Below are 12,355 nucleotides of genomic sequence, written 5' to 3'. Positions count from 1 at the left end.
TGGCTGGGGAGTAAAGAGGTCAAACGAAGAACCTCTGTACTGAGACGGAGGGAAAACATCCCAAATTCAAGGATTTAAGTTTCACTTCCGTATCTTGGAAAAAGAAACTCAAGTTCTTTATAAACTATTGCTAATTTAACCCTGAACTTGTAACTCAATGTTTGATTCAGAATGTAATATAGTAATTTCTCATTGCTCAAATTCTCTGATGGTGCATGTCATATTAGTCAGTATTGGCTGTTCTGCTGAAAAGAGAATTTTATTCCTTTTACTTTTCTGCCGCTTTAATAATTCTATGTTTAGTGAAAGATCTGGCCATAATAAACCCAGGAGTAATTACAGGTCTCTGACCCAGAGCAGTGTCATGACCTCAGTATTTAGGCTTCTATTAATTGATGACATCAGTGAAACGGTGTGAATGTGATGTTGCCGATATTAAATTCACCATGAAAGCACTTTATAAGCTTGATTCAAACAAATAGCCATTAACTGGGAAAATGCCTGACTCCATGGATACACATGAGAGCTGGCCAGCACAGATTATAAAAAATACAAAGTATTCAATGGAGATATTCCAAAGCTAGGAGACCAGGAGCAGATCACACTCGATTTGTTTTATATCATATATTTTTATTAAGAAAAAATAGATTTTTAAATATTGCAACAACTACAAAACAATGCAATTCAAAACAGTACAAAAAAATAGTACAAAACTAAACCCAAATAATAAAAAAAAATTCCCCAACCCACCCTCCTATATGAATATATAAACATATATAGAGAAGTATAAAATTTATTTTATTTAGTTAGTTAAATAGCTAGTTTAGGTTTTTTTTAAAATACCTAAGAACACACAAATAAATAGTAATAACTCAGCCCAGCCAAACAAAACACTCATACATTCACAGTTCCTCCTCCCTGGATATTGGACTCATGAAACACAAACGTTACGGCTATATAAAAGCCCTTGTTAGTGTGGCAGATAAATCTGTGTCCAGGTATTTCAAAAGGGGTTGCCATGTCTTGTAAAAATTCTCAGTTTTGTGGTGTACCATATTTGTGAGAAAATCCAGGGGAATATGCTCTATAACAATCTTCCGCCAACCCGACAGGCCTGGGGGGGCTTTCTGATATCCAATCTGGCAAGATATTCTTCCTTGCACAGAATGTAAGAATATTGAAAAGTTTTTCCTTATGTGAGTTTGCAGGAAATGCAATGGGTAGGCCCAAAAGGAGCGAAATGGGGTCCTTCTCCACCCCTACACCTAAAATCCTCTCCATTGCACCCACCACAGTGCTCCAATATGTTTGAAGCCTGTCACAAGGCCAAAGACAATGGGTAAGAGTACCCGTCCAGACCTTGCACTTGGGACATGCTGAAGATACCTCTGGTTTAAATTTTGACAAATGGTCTGGGGCTAAGTGGACCCTGTGGAGAATTTTCAACTGTAAAGCATGGGTCCTATTGCAAATTGATATCCTCCTTGCATTCTCCCAAATATCCTCCCATGCCTCTGAAGAAACTTCAACACCCAGCTCTCTTTCCCACATCTTGCAGAGTCGATCAGACTCATCTGAGATGGCACCACTCAATTGGTGATATAGAGTACTGACAGAGAGTGTACTCTTACCCCTCTTTCTATGTCAGATTTGTAGGGATCAGTCAAAAGTGTGGTCTTTTTTTGAATAAAATCCCTAACTTGAAAAAAACGAAAGAGGTCTCTATTAGGTAACTCGTATTTCCGTACTAACTGATCGAAGGACATCATTAAATCTCCCTCAAGTAAATCACCCATGCAAGATATGCCCCTAGCTGCCCAACATTTAAATCCTGAATCTATCATACCAAGTTGAAAACTCGGCATACCCACTAAAGGTCGAAACAAAGATGTTTTGCCAATATTACCTTCCCTCTGCCGAATTGCCCTCCATGTTTTAATAGTATTGATGACTATTGGGTTATGGCAATATTCCCTAACTGTCCTCACTTTGTCCAAAAACAGCAAACTGATAAGGGGGCACCTTGCCTGGGAGACTTCGCTATCTAGCCATGGTCCCCAAAACCCAATCACTTACCTAGGTCAAAAGCGAGCTTAATTGGTAATTTTTAATGTCTGGAAGGTCTACTCCCCCCCTATCTGTGAGGCAACTGCAGTTTGGCTAATTTAATGAGGGGCCGTTTACAGTGCCAGATAAAGGAGCTGAACCAACCGTTCAGTCTCCTGAGTGTTTGTTTATTGAAAATCAGGGGGAGCATCCGTATAGAGTATCGCAAACGAGGGAGAATATTCATCTTAATAAGTGCTATCCGACCCAACCATGAGACTGGAAGTGCCTCCCATCTTTGGAGATCTTGTTTAAATTTTTAAAATAATTGAGTAAAATTGGCTTTGAACAGCCAATCCAGAACTGGAGTAATGAATTTGCCCAAATACACAAACCCCCCCTGTGACCACCTAAATGGGAATCTATAGTCACTCTCAAGAGCCAACTCTTTCGTAAGACCACCCATAGGCATAGCCTCTGATTTAGCAAAATTAATCTTATACCCTGAAAAAGTGCCAAACGTGTGAATGCATTGTATCAGGCAAGGCACTGAGACTGCTGGATTTGTCAAGAAAGTTAGAACATCATCTGCATACAGCAAGATCTTATGTAATTTTGACCCCACTTCTGGAGCTGATATATTGAGATCCCCACGAATGGCCTCTGCCAACGGTTCAATCACCAACGTAAAAAGTAATGGTGAAAGGGGACAGCCCTGCCGGCTGCCTCTAGAAATATTAAAATTGCTTGATTGTAAAAAAGGATTTCATTTTGGCCTGCTCCTCTTCACACTTCTCAGACTGATATAACTTAGAGTAGAATCTCTGGAACGCCACATTAATTTTTTTAGAATCACATGTTAGGTTCCCAGACCCTTCCCTAATTGCTGTAATGGTTTGTGGGGTACTTCTCATTCTGGCAAGGTATGCTAGGTATTTTCCTGGCTTGTCACCATGCTCGTACAACCTTTGCTTTGCAAAGGCCAGCTCCTTCTTTGCCATCTGCGTGAGCACGGAATTTAGTGTAGACCGCAGCGCTGTAATCCTCTGTAGTTTGACCAACGAGGGTCTGTCTAAATAGGCCTTCTCGGCTGCCTTCAACCATGCTTCAAGGAGACGTTGCTGCTCACCCTTCTGCCGCTTCCAACTGGTGGAATATGAAATAACTAACCCTCTGGCAGAAGCTTTGGCAGTTTCCCAGAGAACAGATGAGCTATCAACCGAGCCTATGTTAATGTGTAGGAATGCCCGAAATTCCCTCGAGAAATACTCCACAAGCTTGCTGTCCACGAGAATAAAGGGGTCCATTCGTCAGTACCTTGAATCCAATGTAACATCCTTAATTTTAACCATGAGGTACACTGGAGCATGATCAGAGATAGCAATATTACCAATCGTACAGGATGCCACCAGATCCAGGGTTACCGCAGGGGTCAGAAAAAAATCAATCCTCGTGTGACATCTATGCGGATTGGAGAAAAATGTGAAATCCCTACCTGTAGGGTGGAGACACCTCCAGACGTCCACCAACCCTAATTCCCCACACAGACCCAATAACTGTTTAGTTTGTGCAGAGGGTATTGAGGGACCTTTAGGGAACCTGTCTACTGTGGGGTCCATGAGGCAGTTAAAATCTCCCTCTATAATGATGTGCCAAGGCTTGAGACTTATCAGTTTAGAAAAAGCATCTAACAAGAATTTAAGAGGATGAGCTAGGGGACAATAAACATTTAAAATGCCATATTCTTCCCCATTTATCAAGGCTTTAAGAATTACAAACCTCCCGTATGTGTCTTTAACACATTCCAACAATTTAAATGAGAGATTTTTCCTTACCAATATAGCCACTCCCCTACTTCTGGTATTAAATGATGAAAAATAAACTCGGTCAAAGCCATTCTGCTGTAATTTCAGATGCTCCTTGTCATCCAAATGTGTCTCCTGTAACAAAGCAATATCCACCTTCTCCTTTCTAAGACTCAAGAGTACCTTCTTCCTCTTAATTGGTGAGTGACTTCCCTTGATATTCCAGGTTTACCACTTCATCAAATCATTAGCCATAATCTTCTGCAATTACATTTAAATTCCACAGAGGAGGAACCCGAACCACAAATTGCTGAGCCTTAGTGTCGCATGGTCCACAAAATATAAAAACTACATAAACTAAAAACGCTACATTTAACAAACATACGAAATGATTAAAAATAAAAAAACAACAAAAACTAGAAGACAAACCAACATACAAAGCGCCAATTGCGCTGAGTAGGGGAACTCACCCCCTGCCCGAAGGGGGCAACTACCCCTCCCAAACTGCCCATAAATAGGCATCTAACCATGTCAACCACCTTCACTTCTCCCAGCTAGAGCCACATCGCAAGCACAAGCTAAAAAGTATAAACACCCCATAGAATATCAATATGAATAAAAAAACATTCTTTCATAAACAAAAAGGGGGGAAAATACCCCACCCATCCTTTGGTACGTCCTAACTTAGAAATTTAAAATATTCATCTTGACCACCTTTGGTTCAGACATAGTTTGAACCAAATTATTATAAATAGAGGAAAAAAAAGGGAAAAACAAAGCTCCAACCGGACTTCCTCCATTTCTTTTACAGAATGAAAAACCCATACCCAAGCAACAATATTTATACATACTACAATTGTTTAAATTAGGTTAGTTTGTCCACAAAGTCTCTTGCCTTCTCCAATGTGTCAAAGAGATGCATGGATCCATCTAAGGTGATCCGAAGCACTGCTGGATATCTCAGGGAGTACTGACTACCAAGCTCCTTCAATCTTCTCTTGACACCATCATACGATTTTCGTTTCTGGATCACCGCCACTGAAAAGTCCTGAAAAAACATGATCTTAGACCCCTCGTAAATTAGGGCCTTTGGATCGTTCCCCTGGAGTCTGGAAGCCTCCACGACTCTCTCCTTATCCCGATAATGATGGAACTGCACCAGGAAAGGACGAGGGCGTTGACCCAGACTCGACCTCCGTGCTGTGACCCGGTGAGCCCTCTCTATCTTCAATCCTCTCATGCCAGTCTCCAAGTCAAGGAATTTCGGAAGTCAATCTTCAACAAATTCCTCAGGCCGCTCACCTTCCTTACCCTCAGGCAGACCGATGATCCGAATGTTTTTTTCTCCTACCAGTTTTCAAGATCATCCACTTGGTCACGCAAATTACGAACCTGCGTCTTCAGGGCTTGGATCTCTTCCTTGAATGAACTGGCATCAGCTTCCACCACTGTGACCCTGTGCTCCACCTCATCCGTCCTCTTCTCCAGGTCTCCCAGCTGCTGCTCATGCTTCTGCAGCATGAGAGAGACTGGAGCCGGCTTCTCTTCAATCTGTTTTCCCAACATCTCACGAGATTTCGAGAGCTGGTTCACCAGGACCTGGAGAGTAATCGGCTCCGAGGCTGCTGCAGGCTGAGCTGCAGGCCCGGCCTCAGATGCTCCTCCTCCCTTTTTAGGCATTTCTGGACAGCTGAAAATACAGGTAAGTCAATTTTTAAATGTTTCTTGGGGCTTCACAAGCTTTCCAACGCCCCACGAAATCCTGATGACCTGGGTTGGGTGGGTTAAAGGACCGTCCTGCTCTGCAGTGTGATCTTCTCAGATTACCGCCATCTTAGATCCCTAGGTCACACTCTTAATTGTAGCCATTCTTCTTCCAATTTCACCAAACTCTGGAGACCACAGCAATGAATTTGGAGGAAGTTTGGGGTGAGGGAGGTGGGGAGGACAAATGGAAAGAGAAACAAAGAGAAGCGATGAGGTGGGGTGAAGGAGAGGAGCCGTTTCTTCAGGTTTTTCACTTTGGCAGCATTGTCCAGAAATAGAACCTCAATATTGATCAGCAAGCAATTTCCCATCTCAGCGTTTTGGATGCTTCAATGTTGGTACTATTGTTTCAGACAACTCTGTCTGTAATATTAAACTCTTAGGGAGGCAGTCCAGCAGCCTCCTTAATGTGGCTGCTGTTGTCTGGACTGGTGTTCATTGTATTGCACGGAACATTTTGAAGGAATCAATGGTTCTCCAACATTCCCTTTTCACACAGCTGTATTGCAAACGAAGCATAATTAAACCGCATCAAAATCCGATCAAATCAAACTTGCTTCCTCATGGTTGGACTCAGCTCTGGCAAACTTTGATTCCCATCCTCCTGACAATTAAAATGTCCACAGCCACAACTCCTCATGGAGCACAAATTATACAAACGACCAATAAATGACTTGCATCTTATGAAAATATAAAGATCAAAAGGTTCTATTGAGTCGATACAGCATTTTTTAAAAATCACTCTAAATCACCAGGAATAATGCAAACATTGGGAGACGCTGTGATCTGGAATGGTGGTGTTTGGGAGACGCTGTGATCTGGAATGGTGGTGTTTGGGAGACGCTGTGATCTAGAATGGTCGTGTTTGGGAGACGCTGTGATCTGGAATGGTGGTGTTTGGGAGACACTGTGATCTGGAATGGTGGTGTTTGGGAGACGCTGTGATCTGGAATGGGGTGTTTGGGAGACGCTGTGATCTGGAATGGGGGTGTTTGGGAGACACTGTGATCTGGAATGGCGGTGTTTGGGAGGCGCTGTGATCTGGAATGGTGGTGTTTGGGAGACACTGTGATCTGGAATGGCGGTGTTTGGGAGACGCTGTGATCTGGAATGGTGGTGTTTGGGAGACACTGTGATCTGGAATGGTGGTGTTTGGGAGACACTGTCATCTGGAATGGTGGTGTTTGGGAGACGCTGTGATCTGGAATGGTGGTGTTTGGGAGACGCTGTGATGTGGAATGGTGGTGTTTGGGAGACGCTATGATCTGGAATGGTGGTGTTTGGGAGACACTGTGATCTGGAATGGTGGTGTTTGGGAGACGCTGTGATCTGGAATGGTGGTGTTTGGGAGACGCTGTGATCTGGAATGGTGGTGTTTGGGAGACGCTGTGATCTGGAATGGTGGTGTTTGGGAGACGCTGTGATCTGGAATGGTGGTGTTTGGGAGACACTGTGATCTGGAATGGTGGTGTTTGGGAGACGCTGTGATCTGGAATGGTGGTGTTTGGGAGACACTGTGATCTGGAATGGTGGAGTTTGGGAGAAGCTGTGATCTGGAATGGTGGTGTTTGGGAGACACTGTGATCTGGAATGGTGGTGTTTGGGAGACACTGTGATCTGGAATGGTGGTGTTTGGGAGGCGCTGTGATCTGGAATGGTGGTGTTTGGGAGATGCTGTGATCTGGAATGGTGGTGTTTGGGAGACGCTGTGATCTGGAATGGTGGCGTTTGGGAGACGCTGTGATCTGGAATGGTGGTGTTTGGGAGGCGCTTTGATCTGGAATGGTGGTGTTTGGGAGACGCTGTGATCTGGAATGGTGGTGTTTGGGAGACACTGTGATCTGGAATGGTGGTGTTTGGGAGACACTGTGATCTGGAATGGTGGTGTTTGGGAGGCGCTGTGATCTGGAATGGTGGTGTTTGGGAGACGCTGTGATCTGGAATGGTGGTGTTTGGGAGACACTGTGATCTGGAATGGTGGTGTTTGGGAGACGCTGTGATCTGGAATGGCGGTGTTTGGGAGACGCTGTGATCTGGAATGGCGGTGTTTGGGAGACGCTGTGATCTGGAATGGCGGTGTTTGGAGACGCTGTGATCTGGAATGGTGGTGTTTGGGAGACGCTGTGATCTGGAATGGTGATGTTTGGGAGACACTGTGATCTGGAATGGTGGTGTTTGGGAGACGCTGTGATCTGGAATGGTGGTGTTTGGGACATGCTGTGATCTGGAATGGTGGTGTTTGGGAGAAGCTGTGATCTGGAATGGTGGTGTTTGGGAGACGTTGTGATCTGGAATGGTGGTGTTTGGGAGACGTTGTGATCTGGAATGGTGGTGTTTGGGAGACGCTGTGATCTGGAATGGTGGTGTATGGGAGACGCTGTGATCTGGAATGGCGGTGATTGGGAGACGCTGTGATCTGGAATGGTGGTTTTTGGGAGACGCTGTGATCTGGAATGGTGGTGTTTGGGAGACGTTGTGATCTGGAATGGTGGTGTTTGGGAGACGCTGTGATCTGGAATGGTGGTGTTTGGGAGACACTGTGATCTGGAATGGTGGTGTTTGGGAGAAGCTGTGATCTGGAATGGTGGTGTTTGGGAGGCGCTGTGATCTGGAATGGTGGTGTTTGGGAGACGCTGTGATCTGGAATGGTGGTGTTTGGGAGACACTGTGATCTGGAATGGTGGTGTTTGGGAGACGCTGTGATCTGGAATGGCGGTGTTTGGGAGACGCTGTGATCTGGAATGGCGGTGTTTGGGAGACGCTGTGATCTGGAATGGCGGTGTTTGGAGACGCTGTGATCTGGAATGGTGGTGTTTGGGAGACGCTGTGATCTGGAATGGTGGTGTTTGGGAGACACTGTGATCTGGAATGGTGGTGTTTGGGAGACGCTGTGATCTGGAATGGTGGTGTTTGGGAGATGCTGTGATCTGGAATGGTGGTGTTTGGGAGAAGCTGTGATCTGGAATGGTGGTGTTTGGGAGACGTTGTGATCTGGAATGGTGGTGTTTGGGAGACGCTGTGATCTGGAATGGTGGTGTTTGGGAGACGCTGTGATGTGGAATGGTGGTGTTTGGGAGACGCTGTGATCTGGAATGGTGGTGTTTGGGAGATGCTGTGATCTGGAATGGTGGTGTTTGGGAGAAGCTGTGATCTGGAATGGTGGTGTTTGGGAGACGTTGTGATCTGGAATGGTGGTGTTTGGGAGACGCTGTGATCTGGAATGGTGGTGTTTGGGAGACGCTGTGATCTGGAATGGCGGTGTTTGGGAGACGCTGTGATCTGGAATGGCGGTGTTTGGAGACGCTGTGATCTGGAATGGTGGTGTTTGGGAGACGCTGTGATCTGGAATGGTGGTGTTTGGGAGACACTGTGATCTGGAATGGTGGTGTTTGGGAGACGCTGTGATCTTGAATGGTGGTGTTTGGGAGATGCTGTGATCTGGAATGGTGGTGTTTGGGAGAAGCTGTGATCTGGAATGGTGGTGTTTGGGAGACACTGTCATCTGGAATGGTGGTGTTTGGGAGACGCTGTGATCTGGAATGGTGGTGTTTGGGAGACGCTGTGATGTGGAATGGTGGTGTTTGGGAGATGCTATGATCTGGAATGGTGGTGTTTGGGAGACACTGTGATCTGGAATGGTGGTGTTTGGGAGACGCTGTGATCTGGAATGGTGGTGTTTGGGAGACGCTGTGATCTGGAATGGTGGTGTTTGGGAGACGCTGTGATCTGGAATGGTGGTGTTTGGGAGACGCTGTGATCTGGAATGGTGGTGTTTGGGAGACGCTGTGATCTGGAATGGTGGTGTTTGGGAGACACTGTGATCTGGAATGGTGGTGTTTGGGAGACGCTGTGATCTGGAATGGTGGTGTTTGGGAGACACTGTGATCTGGAATGGTGGAGTTTGGGAGAAGCTGTGATCTGGAATGGTGGTGTTTGGGAGACACTGTGATCTGGAATGGTGGTGTTTGGGAGACACTGTGATCTGGAATGGTGGTGTTTGGGAGGCGCTGTGATCTGGAATGGTGGTGTTTGGGAGATGCTGTGATCTGGAATGGTGGTGTTTGGGAGACACTGTGATCTGGAATGGTGGTGTTTGGAAGACACTGTGATCTGGAATGGTGGTGTTTGGGAGGCGCTTTGATCTGGAATGGTGGTGTTTGGGAGCCGCTGTGATCTGGAATGGTGGTGTTTGGGAGACACTGTGATCTGGAATGGTGGTGTTTGGGAGACACTGTGATCTGGAATGGTGGTGTTTGGGAGGCGCTGTGATCTGGAATGGTGGTGTTTGGGAGACGCTGTGATCTGGAATGGTGGTGTTTGGGAGACACTGTGATCTGGAATGGTGGTGTTTGGGAGACGCTGTGATCTGGAATGGCGGTGTTTGGGAGACGCTGTGATCTGGAATGGCGGTGTTTGGGAGACGCTGTGATCTGGAATGGCGGTGTTTGGAGACGCTGTGATCTGGAATGGTGGTGTTTGGGAGACGCTGTGATCTGGAATGGTGATGTTTGGGAGACACTGTGATCTGGAATGGTGGTGTTTGGGAGACGCTGTGATCTGGAATGGTGGTGTTTGGGAGATGCTGTGATCTGGAATGGTGGTGTTTGGGAGAAGCTGTGATCTGGAATGGTGGTGTTTGGGAGACGTTGTGATCTGGAATGGTGGTGTTTGGGAGACGTTGTGATCTGAAATGGTGGTGTTTGGGAGACGCTGTGATCTGGAATGGTGGTGTATGGGAGACGCTGTGATCTGGAATGGCGGTGATTGGGAGACGCTGTGATCTGGAATGGTGGTTTTTGGGAGACGCTGTGATCTGGAATGGTGGTGTTTGGGAGACGTTGTGATCTGGAATGGTGGTGTTTGGGAGACGCTGTGATCTGGAATGGTGGTGTTTGGGAGACACTGTGATCTGGAATGGTGGTGTTTGGGAGAAGCTGTGATCTGGAATGGTGGTGTTTGGGAGGCGCTGTGATCTGGAATGGTGGTGTTTGGGAGACGCTGTGATCTGGAATGGTGGTGTTTGGGAGACACTGTGATCTGGAATGGTGGTGTTTGGGAGACGCTGTGATCTGGAATGGCGGTGTTTGGGAGACGCTGTGATCTGGAATGGCGGTGTTTGGGAGACGCTGTGATCTGGAATGGCGGTGTTTGGAGACGCTGTGATCTGGAATGGTGGTGTTTGGGAGACGCTGTGATCTGGAATGGTGGTGTTTGGGAGACACTGTGATCTGGAATGGTGGTGTTTGGGAGACGCTGTGATCTGTAATGGTGGTGTTTGGGAGATGCTGTGATCTGGAATGGTGGTGTTTGGGAGAAGCTGTGATCTGGAATGGTGGTGTTTGGGAGACGTTGTGATCTGGAATGGTGGTGTTTGGGAGAAGCTGTGATCTGGAATGGTGGTGTTTGGGAGACGCTGTGATCTAGAATGGTGGTGTTTGGGAGACGCTGTGATCTGGAATGGTGGTGTTTGGGAGACGCTGTGATCTGGAATGGTGGTGTTTGGGAGACGCTGTGATTTGGAATGGTGGTGTTTGGGAGACACTGTGATCTGGAATGGTGGTGTTTGGGAGACACTGTGATCTGGAATGGTGCTGTTTGGGATATTCTGTGATCTGGAATGGTGGTGTTTGGGAGACGCTGTGATCTGGAATGGTGGTGTTTGGGAGATGCTGTGATCTGGAATGGTGGTGTTTGGGAGAAGCTGTGATCTGGAATGGAGGTGTTTCGGAGACGCTGTGATCTGGAATGGTGGTGTTTGGGAGAAGCTGTGATCTGGAATGGTGGTGTTTGGGAGAAGCTGTGATCTGGAATGGTGGTGTTTGGGAGACACTGTGATCTGAAATGGTGGTGTTTGGGAGACGCTGTGATCTGGAATGGTGGTGTTTGGGAGACGCTGCGATCTGGAATGGTGGTGTTTGGGAGACACTGTGATCTGGAATGGTGATGTATGGGAGACGCTGTGATCTGGAATGGTGGTGTTTGGGAGGCGCTGTGATCTGGAATGGCGGTGTTTGGGAGACGCTGTGATCTGGAATGGCGGTGTTTGGGAGACACTGTGATCTGGAATGGCGGTGTTTGGGAAACGCTGTGATCTGGAATGGCGGTGTTTGGAGACGCTGTGATCTGGAATGGTGGTGTTTGGGAGACGCTGTGATCTGGAATGGTGGTGTTTGGGAGACGCTGTGATCTGGAATGGTGGTGTTTGGGAGACGCTGTGATCTGGAATGGTGGTGTTTGGGAGACGCTGTGATCTGGAATGGTGGTGTTTGGGAGATGCTGTGATCTGTAATGGCGGTGTTTGGGAGACGCTGTGATCTGGAATGGTGGCGTTTGGGAGACGCTGTGATCTGGAATGGTGGTGTTTGGGAGAAGCTGTGATCTGGAATGGTGGTGTTTGGGAGACTCTGTGATCTGGAATGGTGGTGTTTGGGAGACGCTGTGATCTGGAATGGTGGTGTTTGGGAGACGCTGAGATCTGGAATGGCGGTGTTTGGGAGACACTGTGATCTGGAATGGTGGTGTTTGGGAGACGCTGTGATCTGGAATGGTGGTGTTTGGGAGACACTGTGATCTGGAATGGTGGTGTTTGGGAGACGCTGTGATCTGGAATGGTGGTGTTTGGGAGATGCTGTGATCTGGAATGGTGGTGTTTGGGAGAAGCTGTGATCTGGAATGGTGGTGTTTGGGAGACGTTGTGATCTGGAATGGTGGTGTTTGGGAGAAGCTGTGATCTGGAA

This window comes from Chiloscyllium plagiosum, unplaced genomic scaffold, assembly GCF_037043375.1.
Source record: "Chiloscyllium plagiosum isolate Xiang-an unplaced genomic scaffold, Cpla_swu_hap1 HiC_scaffold_46, whole genome shotgun sequence".
Lineage (NCBI taxonomy): Eukaryota > Metazoa > Chordata > Chondrichthyes > Orectolobiformes > Hemiscylliidae > Chiloscyllium > Chiloscyllium plagiosum.
Note: the sequence above shows the minus strand (reverse complement) of the source record.